Raw genomic sequence first — 13,144 nt, 5'->3', positions numbered from 1 at the left:
ATGGTCACGTTGCAAATCTCAGTTAGGCAGATATAAATTGATAATGGAGTTTTCAAAAATAATATAATAAAATAGGGATAGAAATACTTATGTAATTCATTGGTGAGAATTTCAGGTAAGCGAATGGAGATGCTTTCGTTCCTCTGAACCTCTGCTTTCCTGCTATCTTCATCCAATCAGTCTTACTCCTTTCCATGGCTGGCTTTATGTGATACATCACCATTGTCAACGGCTACTTTCGGTCATCTCTCGGGAAAATGATCCAATGCCCTGTCACGGCACGGCTAATCGTCTGAAGGCATCACCCTTGTCAATGGCTTCATCTTATCCTCTCAGTGAAAATGATCAACGCACCCTGTCACGGCACGGCTATTCATCTGTCGGTTCTCGATCATGCTGGAATAGGATTTACTATCCTTTTGCATCTGTCACTAACGCCCTGCAATCGTGAGTTTGGAGCTCGTCACAGTCATTCATTCATTGAATCCTACTCGGAATACCACAGACAAGGTTTAGACTTTCCGGATTCTCTTGAATGCCGCCATCATTCTAGCTTACGCCACGAAGATTCTGATTAAGAGATCTAAGAGATATTCATTCTAGCTTATTTCATGTAGAACGGAAGTGTTTGTCAGGAACGTGTTCATAGGGGAGAATGGTAATGAGCGTCACACATAATCATCACCTTCATCACGTTCTTGGGTGCGAATGGATATCTTAGAAGCGAAATAAGATGAATTGAATAGAAAACAGAAGTACTTTGCATTAATCTTTGAGGAACAGCAGAGCTCCACACCTTAATCTATGGAGTGTAGAAACTCTACCGTATGAAAATAAATAAGTGAAGGTCCAGGCATGGCCGAGATGGCCAGCCCCCAAAACGTGATCACAGGATCAAAATACAATCCAGGATGTCAAATACAATAGTAAAATGTCCTATTTATAATAAACTAGCTACTAGGGTTTACATGAGTAAGTAATTGATGCATAAATCCACTTCCGGGGCCCACTTGGTGTGTGCTTGGGCTGAGCTTTGAGTGTTACACGTGTAGAGGTCTTTCTTGGAGTTGAACGCCAGCTTTTGTGCCAGTTTGGGCGTTCAACTCTGGTTTTGGCTCCTTTTCTGGCGCTGGACGCCAGATTTGGGCAGAAAACTGGCGTTGAACGCCAGTTTACATTATCTATTCTTGGCCAAAATATGGACTATTATATATTTCTGGAAAGCCCTGAAAGTCTACTTTCCAACGCAATTGGAAGCGCGCCATTTCGAGTTCTGTAGCTCCAGAAAATCCACTTTGAGTGCAGGGAGGTCAGAATCCAACAGCATCAGCAGTTCTTCTTCAACCTCTGAATCTGATTTTTGCTCAAGTCCCTCAATTTCAGCCAGAAAATACCTGAAATCACAGAAAAACACACAAACTCATAGTAAAGTCCAGAAATGTGAATTTAACATAAAAACTAATGAAAACATCCCTAAAAGTAACTAGATCCTACTAAAAACATACTAAAAACAATGTCAAAAAGCGTATAAATTATCCGCTCATCACAACACCAAACTTAAATTGTTGCTTGTCCCCAAGCAATTGAAAATCAAATAGGATAAAAAGAAGAGAATATACTATAAATTCCAAACTATCAATGAAACATAGCTTCAATCATATGAGCGGGACTTATAGCTTTTTGCCTCTTGAATAGTTTTGGCATCTCACTTTATCCATTGAAGTTTAGAATGATTGGTATCTATAGGAACTTCAGATTTCGAATAGTGTTATTGACTCTCCTAGTTCAGTATGATGATTCTTGAACACAGCTTCTTTATGAGTCTTGGCCGTGGCCCTAAGCACTTTGTTTTCCAGTATTACCACCGGATACATAAATGCCACAGACACATAATTGGGTGAACCTTTTCAGATTGTGACTCAGCTTTGCTAAAGTCCCCAATTAGAGGTGTCCAGGGTTCTTAAGCACACTCTTCTTTTGCTTTGGACCTTGACTTTAACCGTTCAGTCTCAAGTTTTCACTTGACACCTACACACCACAAGCACATGGTTAGGGACAGCTTGGTTTAGCCGCTTAGACTAGGATTTTATTCCTTTAGGCCCTCCTATCCACTGATGCTCAAAGCCTTGGGATCCTTTTTATTTGCCCTTGCCTTTTGGTTTTAAGGGTTATTGGCTTTTTGCTCTTGCCTCTTTCTTTTTCTTTCTATATTTTTTTTTGCCTATTTTTTTTTTCTGCAAGCTTTGTTCTTTGCTGCTTTTTCTTACTTGAAGAATCATTTTTATGATTTTTCAGATTGTCAAATAACATGTCTCCTAGTCATCATTCTTTCAAGAGCCAACATATTTAGCATTCTTAAACAACAACTTCAAAAGACATATGCACTGTTCAAGCATACATTCAGAAAACAAGAAGCATTGTCACCACATCAATATAATTAAGCTAAGTTCAAGGATAAATTCGAAACTCATGTACTTCTTGTTCTTTTGAATTAAAACATTTTTCATTTAAGAGAGGTGATGGATTCATAGGACATTTATAACTTTAAGACAAAGTTACTAACTACTAATGATCATGTAATGAAGACACAAACATAGATAAGCACATAGCATAGAAAACGAAAAACAGAGAAAGCAAGAACAAGGAATGAATCCACCTTAGTGATGGTGGTGTTTCCTTCTTGAGGAACCAATGATGTCCTTGAGCTCTTCTATGTCTCTTCCTTGTCTTTGTTGCTCCTCCCTCATTGCTTTTTGATCTTCTCTTATTTCATGGAGCATGATGGAGTGCTCTTGATGTTCCACCCTTAGTTGTCCCATATTGGAACTCAATTCTCCTAGGGAGGTGTTGATTTGCTCCGAGTAGTTTTGTGGAGGAAAGTGCATTTGAGGCATCTCCGGGATCTCATGGTGATGAGCTTCATACGCCTCTTGAGCTCCATGACTGGGCTCTCTTGCTTGCTCCATCTTTTTCTTAGTGATGGGCTTGTCCTCTTTAATGAGGATATCTCCCTCTATGTCAATCCCAGCCGAATTGCATAGGTGGCAAATGAGGTGAGGAAAAGCTAACCTTGCCATAGTGGAGGACTTGTCAGCCACCTTGTAGAGTTCTTGAGGTATAATCTCGTGAACTTCCACCTCTTCTCCAATCATGATGCTATGGATCATGATGGCCCGGTCTATAGTAACTTCAGACCGGTTGCTAGTGGGAATGATTGAGCATTGAATGAACTCCAACCACCCTCTAGCTACAGGCTTGAGGTCCAATCTTCTTAGTTGAACCGGCTTGCCTTTGGAGTCAATCTTCCATTGAGCTCCTTCTACACATATGTCCATAAGGACTTGGTCCAACCTTTGATCAAAGTTGACTCTCCTTGTGTAGGGGCGTGCGTTCTCTTCCATGTTTGGCAAGTTGAACGCCAACCTCACATTTTCCGGACTAAAATCCAAGTATTTCCCCCGAACCATTGTAACATAGTTCTTTGGATCCGGGTTCTTACTTTGATCATGGTTCTTGGTGATCCATGCATTAGCATAGAACTCTTGAACCATTAGGATGCTGACTTGTTAGATGGGATTTGTTAGAACTTCCCAACCTCTTCTTTGAATTTCATGTCGGATCTCCGGATACTCATTTCTTTTGAGTTTGAAAGGGACCTCAGGGATCACCTTCTTCTTGGCCACAACATAATAGAAGTGGTCTTGATGGGCTTTGGAGATGAACCTTTCCATCTCCCATGACTCGGATGTGGAAGCTTTTATCTTCCCTTTCCCCTTTCTAGAGGATTCTCCGGTCTTAGGTGCCATCAATGGTAATGGAAAAACAAAAAGCTTATGCTTTTACCACACCAAACTTAGAATTTTTGCTCGCCCTCGAGCAATAAAAGAAAGAATAGATGAAGAAGAAGAAGAAAGGGAGGAGAGGGAGAGTGGGGAGTGTTTCGGCCAAGAAGGGTGTAGAGGGGTGTGTTGTGTGAATTTGATGAAGAATGGAGGGCTTTATATAGGGAAGAGAGGGGGGAAAGGTTTCGGCCATATGGGTGGGTTTGGGTGGGAAATTGGTTTTGAATTTTGAAGGTAGGTAGAGTTTATGAGGTAGGTTTATGGGGAAGAGTGGATGGATGTGAGTGGTGAAGAGGTGATGGGGAAGAGAGTTTGAGGTGATTGGTGAAGGGTTTTTGGGGAAGAGTGTTTATGGGGTTGTGTGAAAGAGAGTGGTGAGGAGAAGTGAGTGGAGGTAGGTGGGAATCCTGTGGGGGTCCACAGATCCTGAGTGGATCCTGTGGGATCCACAGATCCTGAGTGGATCCTGTGGGGTTCACAGATCCTGAGGTGTTCAAGGATTTACATCCCTGCACCCATTAGGCATGTAAAAATGCCTTAGCACACAACTCTGGGCATTCAGCGCCAGGTTGGTGGCCATTTTGGGCATTCAACGCCCATTTGTGTGCCATTTCTGGCGTTGAACGCCAAAACCATGCCTGTTCTGGCGTTCAGCACCCAGAAGCTGCCCATTTTGGGCGTTCAGCGCCAGAACCATGCTCTGTTCTGGCGCTGAACGCCAGACAGATGCTCCTCCAGGGTGTGATTTTTCTTCTGCTGTTTTTGATTCCGTTTTCAATTTTTATATTTATTTTGTGACTCCACATGATCATGAACCTATAAAGACATATAACTAAGAAAAATATAGTTAGATAAATAAAAATTGGGTTGCCTCCCAACAAGCACTTCTTTAATGTCAATAGCTTGACAGTGGGCTCTCATGGAGCCTCACAGATGTTCAGAGCATTGTTGAAACTCTCCAACACCAAACTTAGAGTTTGGATATGGGAGTTTAACACCAAACTTAGAGTTTGGTTGTGGCCTCCCAACACCAAACTTAGAGTTTGACTGTGGGGGCTTGGGTTGACTCTGCTTTGAGAGAAGCTTTTCATGCTTCCTCTCCATGGTTGCAGAGGGAGATCCTTGAGTTTTAAACACAAGGGAGTCCTCATTCCATTGAAGGACTATTTCACCTCTGTCAACATCAATCACAGCTCTTGCTGTGGCCAGGAAAGGTCTTCCTAGGATGATGGATTCATCCTCTTCCTTTCCAGTATCCAGGACTATGAAATCAGCAGGGATGTAAAGGCCTTCAACCTTTACTAACACGTCCTCTACTTGTCCATAAGCCTGTTTTCTTGAACTGTTTGCCATCTCTAATGAGATTTTAGTAGCTTGCACCCCATAGATTCCCAGTTTCTCTATTACAGAGAGGGGCATAAGGTTTATTCCTGAACCAAGGTCACACAGAGCCTTAAAGATCATGGTGCCTATGGTACAGGGTATTATGAACTTCCCAGGATCCTGTCTCTTCTGAGGCAATGTCAGTTGATCCAGATCACTTAGTTCATTGATGAACAAGGGAGGTTCAACTTCCCAAGTATCAATGCCAAATAATTTGGCATTCAGCTTCATGATTGCACCAAGAAACTTGGCAGTTTGCTCTTCAGTAACATCCTCATTCTCTTCAGAAGAGGAATACTCATCAGAGCTTATGAAGGGCATAAGGAGGTTCAATGGAATCTCTATGGTCTCTAGATGAGCCTCAGAGTCCTTTTGTTCCTCAGAGGGAAGCTCCTTATTGATCACTGGACGTCCTAGGAGGTCTTCCTCCTTGGGATTCACGTCCTCCACTCCCCTTGTAGGTTCGGCCATGGTGCTTATGTCAATGGCCTTGCACTCTTCTTTTGGGTTCTCTTCTGTATTGCTTGGGAGAGTACTGGGAGGGATTTCAGTGATCCTTTTACTCAGCTGGCCCACTTGTGCTTCCAAATTTCTAATGGAAGACCTTGTTTCATTCATGAAGCTCACAGTGGCCTTGGATAGATCAGAGACAAGATTTGCTAAATTAGAAGCATTTTGTTCAGAGTTCTCTGTCTGTTGCTGAGTGGATGATGGAAAAGGTTTATTATTATTAAACCTGTTTCTTCCACCATTATTAAAGCCTTGTTGAGGCTTTTGATCCTTCCATGAGAAATTTGGATGATTTCTCCATGATGATTTATAGGTGTTTCCATAAGGTTCACCTAAGTAATTCACCTCTGCTATTGCAGGGTTCTCAGGATCATAAGCTTCTTCTTCATAAGAAGCCTCTTGAGAGTACTGTTGGATGCAGCTTGCATTCCATGCAGACTCTGAGAGATCATATTGACTTGCTGAGTCAATATTTTATTCTGAGCCAATATGGCATTCAGAGTATCAACTTCAAGAACTCTTTTCTTCATAGGCGTCCCATTACTCACAGGATTCATTTCAGAAGTGTACATGAACTAGTTATTAGCAACCATGTCAATGAGTTCTTGAGCTTCTGCAGGCGTTTTCTTTAGGTGAATGGATCCACCTGCAGAAGTGTCCAGTGACATTTTTGATAGCTCAGATAAACCATCATAGAATATATCCAGGATGGTCCATTCTGAAAGCATGTCAGAAGGACACTTTTTGGTCAACTGTTTGTATCTTTCCCAAGCTTCATAGAGGGATTCACCTTCTTTCTGTCTGAAGGTTTGAACATCAGCTCTAAGCTTGCTCAGCTTTTGAGGAGGAAAGTACTTAGCTAAGAAAGCCGTGACCAGCTTATCCCAAGAGTTCAGGTTGTCTTTGGGTTGAGAATCCAACCATAATCTAGCTCTGTCTCTTACAGCAAAGGGGAAAAGCATGAGCCTGTAGACTTCAGGATCTACTCCATTAGTCTTAACAGTATCACATATCTTGCAAGAATTCAGTTAAGAACTGAAAAGGATCTTCAGATGGAAGTCTATGAAACTTGCAGTTCTGCTACATCAGAGAAACTAATTGAGGTTTCAGCTCAAAGTTGTTTGCTCCAATGGCAGGAATGGAGATGCTTCTTCCATGTAAATTGGAATTAGGTGTAGTAAAGTCACCAAGCATCTTCTTTACATTATTATTATTTTCGGCTGCCATCTCCTCTTCCTGTTCGAAAATTTCTGAAAGGTTATCTCTGGATTGTTGTATTTTAGCTTCTCTTAGTTTCCTTTTCAGAGTCCTTTCAGGTTCTGGATCTGCTTCCACAAGAATGTTCTTATCCTTGCTCCTGCTCATATGACAAAGAAGAGGGCACAGAAAAATAATAATAATAATAGAGATCCTTTATACCACAGTATAGGGATCCCTTTGTAAGTGGAAGAAAAGGGGGAGACAAAGAATGTAATATAATGGAAGAAACACAACTGTGAGGAGGGTTGAGATGTGAGATGAGATGTTAGTAGATGAATGAATAAATAGAATAAGATGGCAGAGGGATAATTTTCGAAAAATATTTTTGAAAAAGAGTTAGTGATTTTCGAAAATGGTTTTTGAAAAATGTTAGTATTTTTCGAAAATTTTTTTAAAATCAAAAATAAAAATAAGAATAATTAGTTAATTAAAAAGAAATTTTTGAAAAAGAGGGAAGATATTTTCGAAAATTAGAGAGAGAGAGTTAGTTAGGTAGTTTTGAAAAAGTTAAGAAACAAACAAAAAGTTAGTTAGTTAGTTGAAACAAATTTTGAAAAGATAAGAAGTTAGGAGGTTAGAAAAGATATTTTGAAACCAACTTTTTGAAAAAGGTAAAATGAGAAGATATTTTTGAAAAGATATGATAGAAATTAGTTTTTGAAAAAGATTTGATTTTTAAAATCACAATTAATGACTTGATTCATAAGAAATCACAAGATATGATTCTAGAATTCAAAGTTTGAATCTTTCTTAACAAGCAAGTAACAAACTTCAAATTTTTGAATCAAAACATTAATTGATTATGTTATTTTCGAAAATTTGATATAAAAATAAGAAAAAGATTTTTGAAAAATATTTTTGGAATTTTTGAAAATAACTAAGAATTTTGAAAAAGATTTGATTTTTGAAAAAGATTTTGAAAAAGATAAGATTTTCAAACTGAAAATTTGATTTGACTCATAAGAAACAACTTGATTTTAAAAATTTTTGAAAAAGTCAACTCAATTTTCGAATTTGATGAGAGAAAAAGGGAAAGATATTTTTTTTTATTTTTGAAATTTTTATGAAAAACATGAAAATTATGCAATGCATGAAATTTTTAGATCAAAACAATGAATGCATGCAAGAATGCTATGAATGTCAAGATGAACACCAAGAACACTATGAATGTCAAGATGAACATCATAGACACAATTTTGAAAAACTTTTAATGCAAAGAAAACATGCAAGACACCAAACTTAGAATTCTTTAATGCTTAGACACTAAGAATTCAAGAATGCATATGAAAAACAATAAAAGACACAAAACAAAAAATCATCAAGATCAAACAAGAAGACTTACCAAGAACAACTTGAAGATCATGAAGAACACTATGAATGCATGAGAATTTTCGAACAATGCTAGATGCACATGCAATTGACACCAAACTTATGACATGACTCATGACTCAAACAAGAAACACAAAAAATGTTTTTGATTTTTATGATTTTCTAATTTTTTGGATTTTTTCAAAAATTATATGAAAAAGAAAAAATAAGGATTCCAAAATTATTAACATGAATTCCAGGAATCTTGCATTCTTAGTCTAAAGCTTCAGTCCAGGAATTAGACATGGCTCACTAGCCAGCCAAGCTTTCAATGAAGGCTCCAGTCCAAAACACTAGACATGGCCAATGGCCAGCCAAGCTTCAGCATTTAACACCAGAGTATATTGCTCTTGATAACAAATTGCAAGCCTCAGTCCAAATAAATTTAGACATGGCTTTACAGCCAGCCAGGCTTCACATGCTTCATGAAACACTAGAATTCATTCTTAAAAATTTTGAATAAATTTTTTGAAAACATTTTTATTTTTTTTTCGAAAACAGATGAGAAAATTTTAGAAATATTTTTGAAAAATTTTTGAAAATAAAATAAAAAGAAAATTACCTAATCTGAGCAACAAGATGAACCGTTAGTTGTCCCTACTCAAACAATCCCTGGCAACGGCGCTAAAAACTTGGTACGCGGAATCGTGATTACACTTTAATTATGTAAAATTCATCGCTCTTTCTTTCCCTGGTAATGGCGCCAAAAACATGATGCCAAGACCATGGTTCACAACTCCGTGTAACTAACCAGCAAGTGCACTGGGTCGTCCAAGTAATACCTTACGTGAGTAAGGGTCGAATCCCACGGAGATTGTTGGTATGAAGCAAGCTATGGTCACGTTGCAAATCTCAGTTAGGCAGATATAAATTGATAATGGAGTTTTCAAAAATACTATAATAAAATAGGGATAGAAATACTTATGTAATTCATTGGTGAGAATTTCAGGTAAGCGAATGGAGATGCTTTCGTTCCTCTGAACCTCTGCTTTCCTGCTATCTTCATCCAATCAGTCTTACTCCTTTCCATGGCTGGCTTTATGTGATACATCACCATTGTCAACGGCTACTTTCGGTCATCTCTCTCGGGAAAATGATCCAATGCCCTGTCACGGCACGGCTAATCGTCTGGAGGCATCACCCTTGTCAATGGCTTCATCTTATCCTCTCAGTGAAAATGATCAACGCACCCTGTCACGGCACGGCTATTCATCTGTCGGTTCTCGATCATGCTGGAATAGGATTTACTATCCTTTTGCGTCTGTCACTAACGCCCTGCAATCGCGAGTTTGGAGCTCGTCACAGTCATTCATTCATTGAATCCTACTCGGAATACCACAGACAAGGTTTAGAATTTCCGGATTCTCTTGAATGCCGCCATCATTCTAGCTTACGCCACGAAGATTCTGATTAAGAGATCTAAGAGATATTCATTCTAGCTTATTTCATGTAGAATGGAAGTGTTTGTCAGGCACGTGTTCATAGGGGAGAATGGTAATGAGCGTCACACATAATCATCACCTTCATCACGTTCTTGGGTGCGAATGGATATCTTAGAAGCGAAATAAGATGAATTGAATAGAAAACAGAAGTACTTTGCATTAATCTTTGAGGAACAGCAGAGCTCCACACCTTAATCTATGGAGTGTAGAAACTTTATCGTATGAAAATACATAAGTGAAGGTCCAGGCATGGCCGAGATGTCCAGCCCCCAAAACATGATCACAGGATCAAAATACAATCCAGGATGTCAAATACAATAGTAAAATGTCCTATTTATAATAAACTAGCTACTAGGGTTTACATGAGTAAGTAATTGATGCATAAATCCACTTCCGGGGCCCACTTGGTGTGTTCTTGGGCTGAGATTTGAGTGTTACACGTGTAGAGGTCTTTCTTAGAGTTGAACGCCAGCTTTTGTGCCAGTTTGGGCGTTCAACTCTGGTTTTGGCTCCTTTTCTGGCGCTGGACGCCAGATTTGGGCAGAAAACTGGTGTTGAACGCCAGTTTACGTCATCTATTCTTGGCCAAAGTAAAGACTATTATATATTTCTGGAAAGCCCTGGAAGTCTACTTTCCAACGCAATTGGAAGCGCGCCATTTCGAGTTCTGTAGCTCTAGAAAATCCACTTTGAGTGCAGGGAGGTCAGAATCCAACAACATCAGCAGTCCTTCTTCAACCTCTGAATCTGATTTTTGCTCAAGTCCCTCAATTTAAGCCAGAAAATACCTGAAATCACAAAAAAACACACAAACTCTTAGTAAAGTCCAAAAATGTGAATTTAACATAAAAACTAATGAAAACATCCCTAAAAGTAACTAGATCCTACTAAAAACATACTAAAAACAATGTCAAAAAGCGTATAAATTATCCGCTCATCAGCTTCCTTTCCTCTGTTTCTTTTTGTGGAATTCCTCTGTTTTGTCTTTCTTTGATGATTATTTCCTTTTCCATAGCCTTATCACTTTCCTCCATAACTGCTTTCCCTTTCAACCCAGCAGCTTTTTCGCTGTTCTTTGGGTCATCTTCAGTGGCCTTTAGGAATATATTTGTCCTCCTCTCGCCCATTTCTGCAAGGTGTCTAGCTAGCTGTTCCATTTGCCTCTCAATTCTTCTAAGTGAGGCCTCTTGGTTCCTGCTTATCATCTCTTGATTTTTCCTTGCTTCTTCCTGCTCTATTATTATCATCTCTTGAACTTTCACGAACCTTTCCATCATCATTTCTAGAACATAGAGTCTTTGAAAGTTTGGAATTGGTCGTGATTGTGTTAACTGTGATGGTTATTGAGAGTCATTTTGGGCGAGTTGTGAGGTAGGATGGGGTTGGAAATATGTGTATTGGGGTGGTGCATGATGATTGTTGTTGTGGGGGTGGTTTTTATGCTGGTTTTTGAAGTTGGGATTGTTGCAGTTGAAGTCCCTTGGTCTTTGATTTTGGTTTTCAACCCCCCTCCAGTTGGACTGAGTTCTCCAGGGTGGGCTGTACACATCATTCTGAGACCTGTATTGGAATATGCTAGAGGAACTGTTTGGAGAATGTGATTGCTCATAACTTTGTTGCTCATGGTTAATTGCTCCAGAACCTTGTTCAGCTTGATTCCACCCGTAGGAGTTTTGAGTTAGGTTGTACGCATGTACTACAGCAGTTCTCAGCTCATTGATTTTTCTGACCATCATGTCTAGTTGTTGTAGAGTTTGCTGATGCATCTGCTTGTTTTGGTTCATGACTGCACGGACACCTTCAATTTCCTTCTCTTGTGTGAATGGTTGCACTTCTGCCTCTGGTTTAACAATTTCCTGAGGTGGTTTCAGCTTGGCTAGGAGTTCACTCATTAGTTCTTCCCATCCGATGATGTTTCCTTGTGGGAAAGCTTCAAACCACTGAGCAATGTCGTTCATGGTGACAAGTGAGTGCTTCAAGTTATGGGTTGCATTATCATCTAAGGTGGGGACATTACTACCATGCTGACTGGGATTCGTTGGGTTCTTCTCCATGATCTGCACAATCACAAATAGTCCAAATGAAGATTGAATACATTCATGTCCAAAATATGGTTAAAAGGTTTAGCTGACACAATGTATCAAACAGTTGATAGGCTTGAAAGATTAGTAAGAGAGAATTACTTCTCTCGTATATTCAACAAGCTGAAGTATGAGAATCATACGAAGCCAGAGAAACCAAGAAAACTTCACTTTATTGCTAAAGTGAGGTTTCAGTTAGTTCAAGTAAAAATTCAAACAGTTAGTGGGTTAATCCAAAGTTAGAGAAACAGAAAATAAAAATGCTAGATCTAGATCTCCACTTCACTTAATCATTGTCAATCTATTTCAATCCCCGACAACGGCGCCAAAAACTTGATGTGTGGAAAACGATCCAACACGAAACTAACCGGCAAGTGCACCGGGTCGCTTCAAGTAATAAAACTCACGGGAGTGAGGTCGATCCCACAGGGATTGAAGGATTGAGCAATTTTAGTTTAGTGGGTGACTTAGTCTAGTGAATCAAGATTTGGTTGAGTGATTTTTAATTTGCAGAAACTAAATTGCATGAAAAGTAAAAGGGAAGAGGGACAATTGACAAGAAATTAAAGAGGGCAGAAAATAAAAGTGCTGAATCTTAAAGAACAAGAAATTAAAGAGGGCAGAAAATAAAAGTGCTGAATCTTAAAGAACAAGAAATTAAATTGCAGAAACTTAGATTGCAAGAAATGTAAATTGCAGAATCTTAAGATGCAAGAAATTTAAATAACTTGAATCGTAAAGGGAATTGGGATTTGGATTTGCATAAATTAAACAAGGAAAAGTAAAATTCAACAAACAGAATTGTAACAGATGGACTCAATTAAACCAGATCTTGAATGAAAATGAAAATAAGCTTGGCGTAGCAACGAAACAAGAAAATTGAAATTGAAAGCTGTAGATCTCAGGACTCAAGAGACTAGATAGCCAAGTCTAGATCTCACTGCCTTCCTAGATCCAGCAAGAACAATTGCAAAGAAAATGAAGAAAAGTAAATTACAGAAATAGTAGAAGAAGAAGCAATTAACAGAAATGGAAATTCAATTATGCAGAAAATTAAACAAGATCTCAAGATGAGATTGAAACAGAAGTTCTTCAATTCTCCACCCAAGATCCAAAGCAAGAAAAGTAAAGAGTGCTGAGCAAGAACAAGGAAGAAGAGAGATCAATTCTCCTTCCTAATTCTCTTGAATTCTAAAAAAACAATAATTCCAAAATGTAAAGGTGAGCTCTCTCTCTAAGTGTTCTCCAAATGCTAAAG

The 13,144-nt window shown here is 39.0% G+C and overlaps 1 non-coding gene across 1 annotated transcript; it reads left to right on the top strand.

Moving 5' to 3' along the window:
* The first annotated feature begins 6,457 nt into the window (after window positions 1–6,457).
* Window positions 6,458–6,565, top strand: LOC148571168 (small nucleolar RNA R71). Its single transcript, XR_015908143.1, has one exon. It is a non-coding gene; the product is annotated as a small nucleolar RNA R71 (small nucleolar RNA).
* Window positions 6,566–13,144: the final 6,579 nt, after the last annotated feature.

This window comes from Arachis ipaensis, chromosome B3 (assembly GCF_059453495.1).
Source record: "Arachis ipaensis isolate K30076 ecotype BB chromosome B3, ASM5945349v1, whole genome shotgun sequence".
In the NCBI taxonomy this organism is placed as follows: Eukaryota; Viridiplantae; Streptophyta; class Magnoliopsida; order Fabales; family Fabaceae; genus Arachis; species Arachis ipaensis.
Note: the sequence above shows the minus strand (reverse complement) of the source record. Positions and strands in the feature narration are given on the sequence as shown.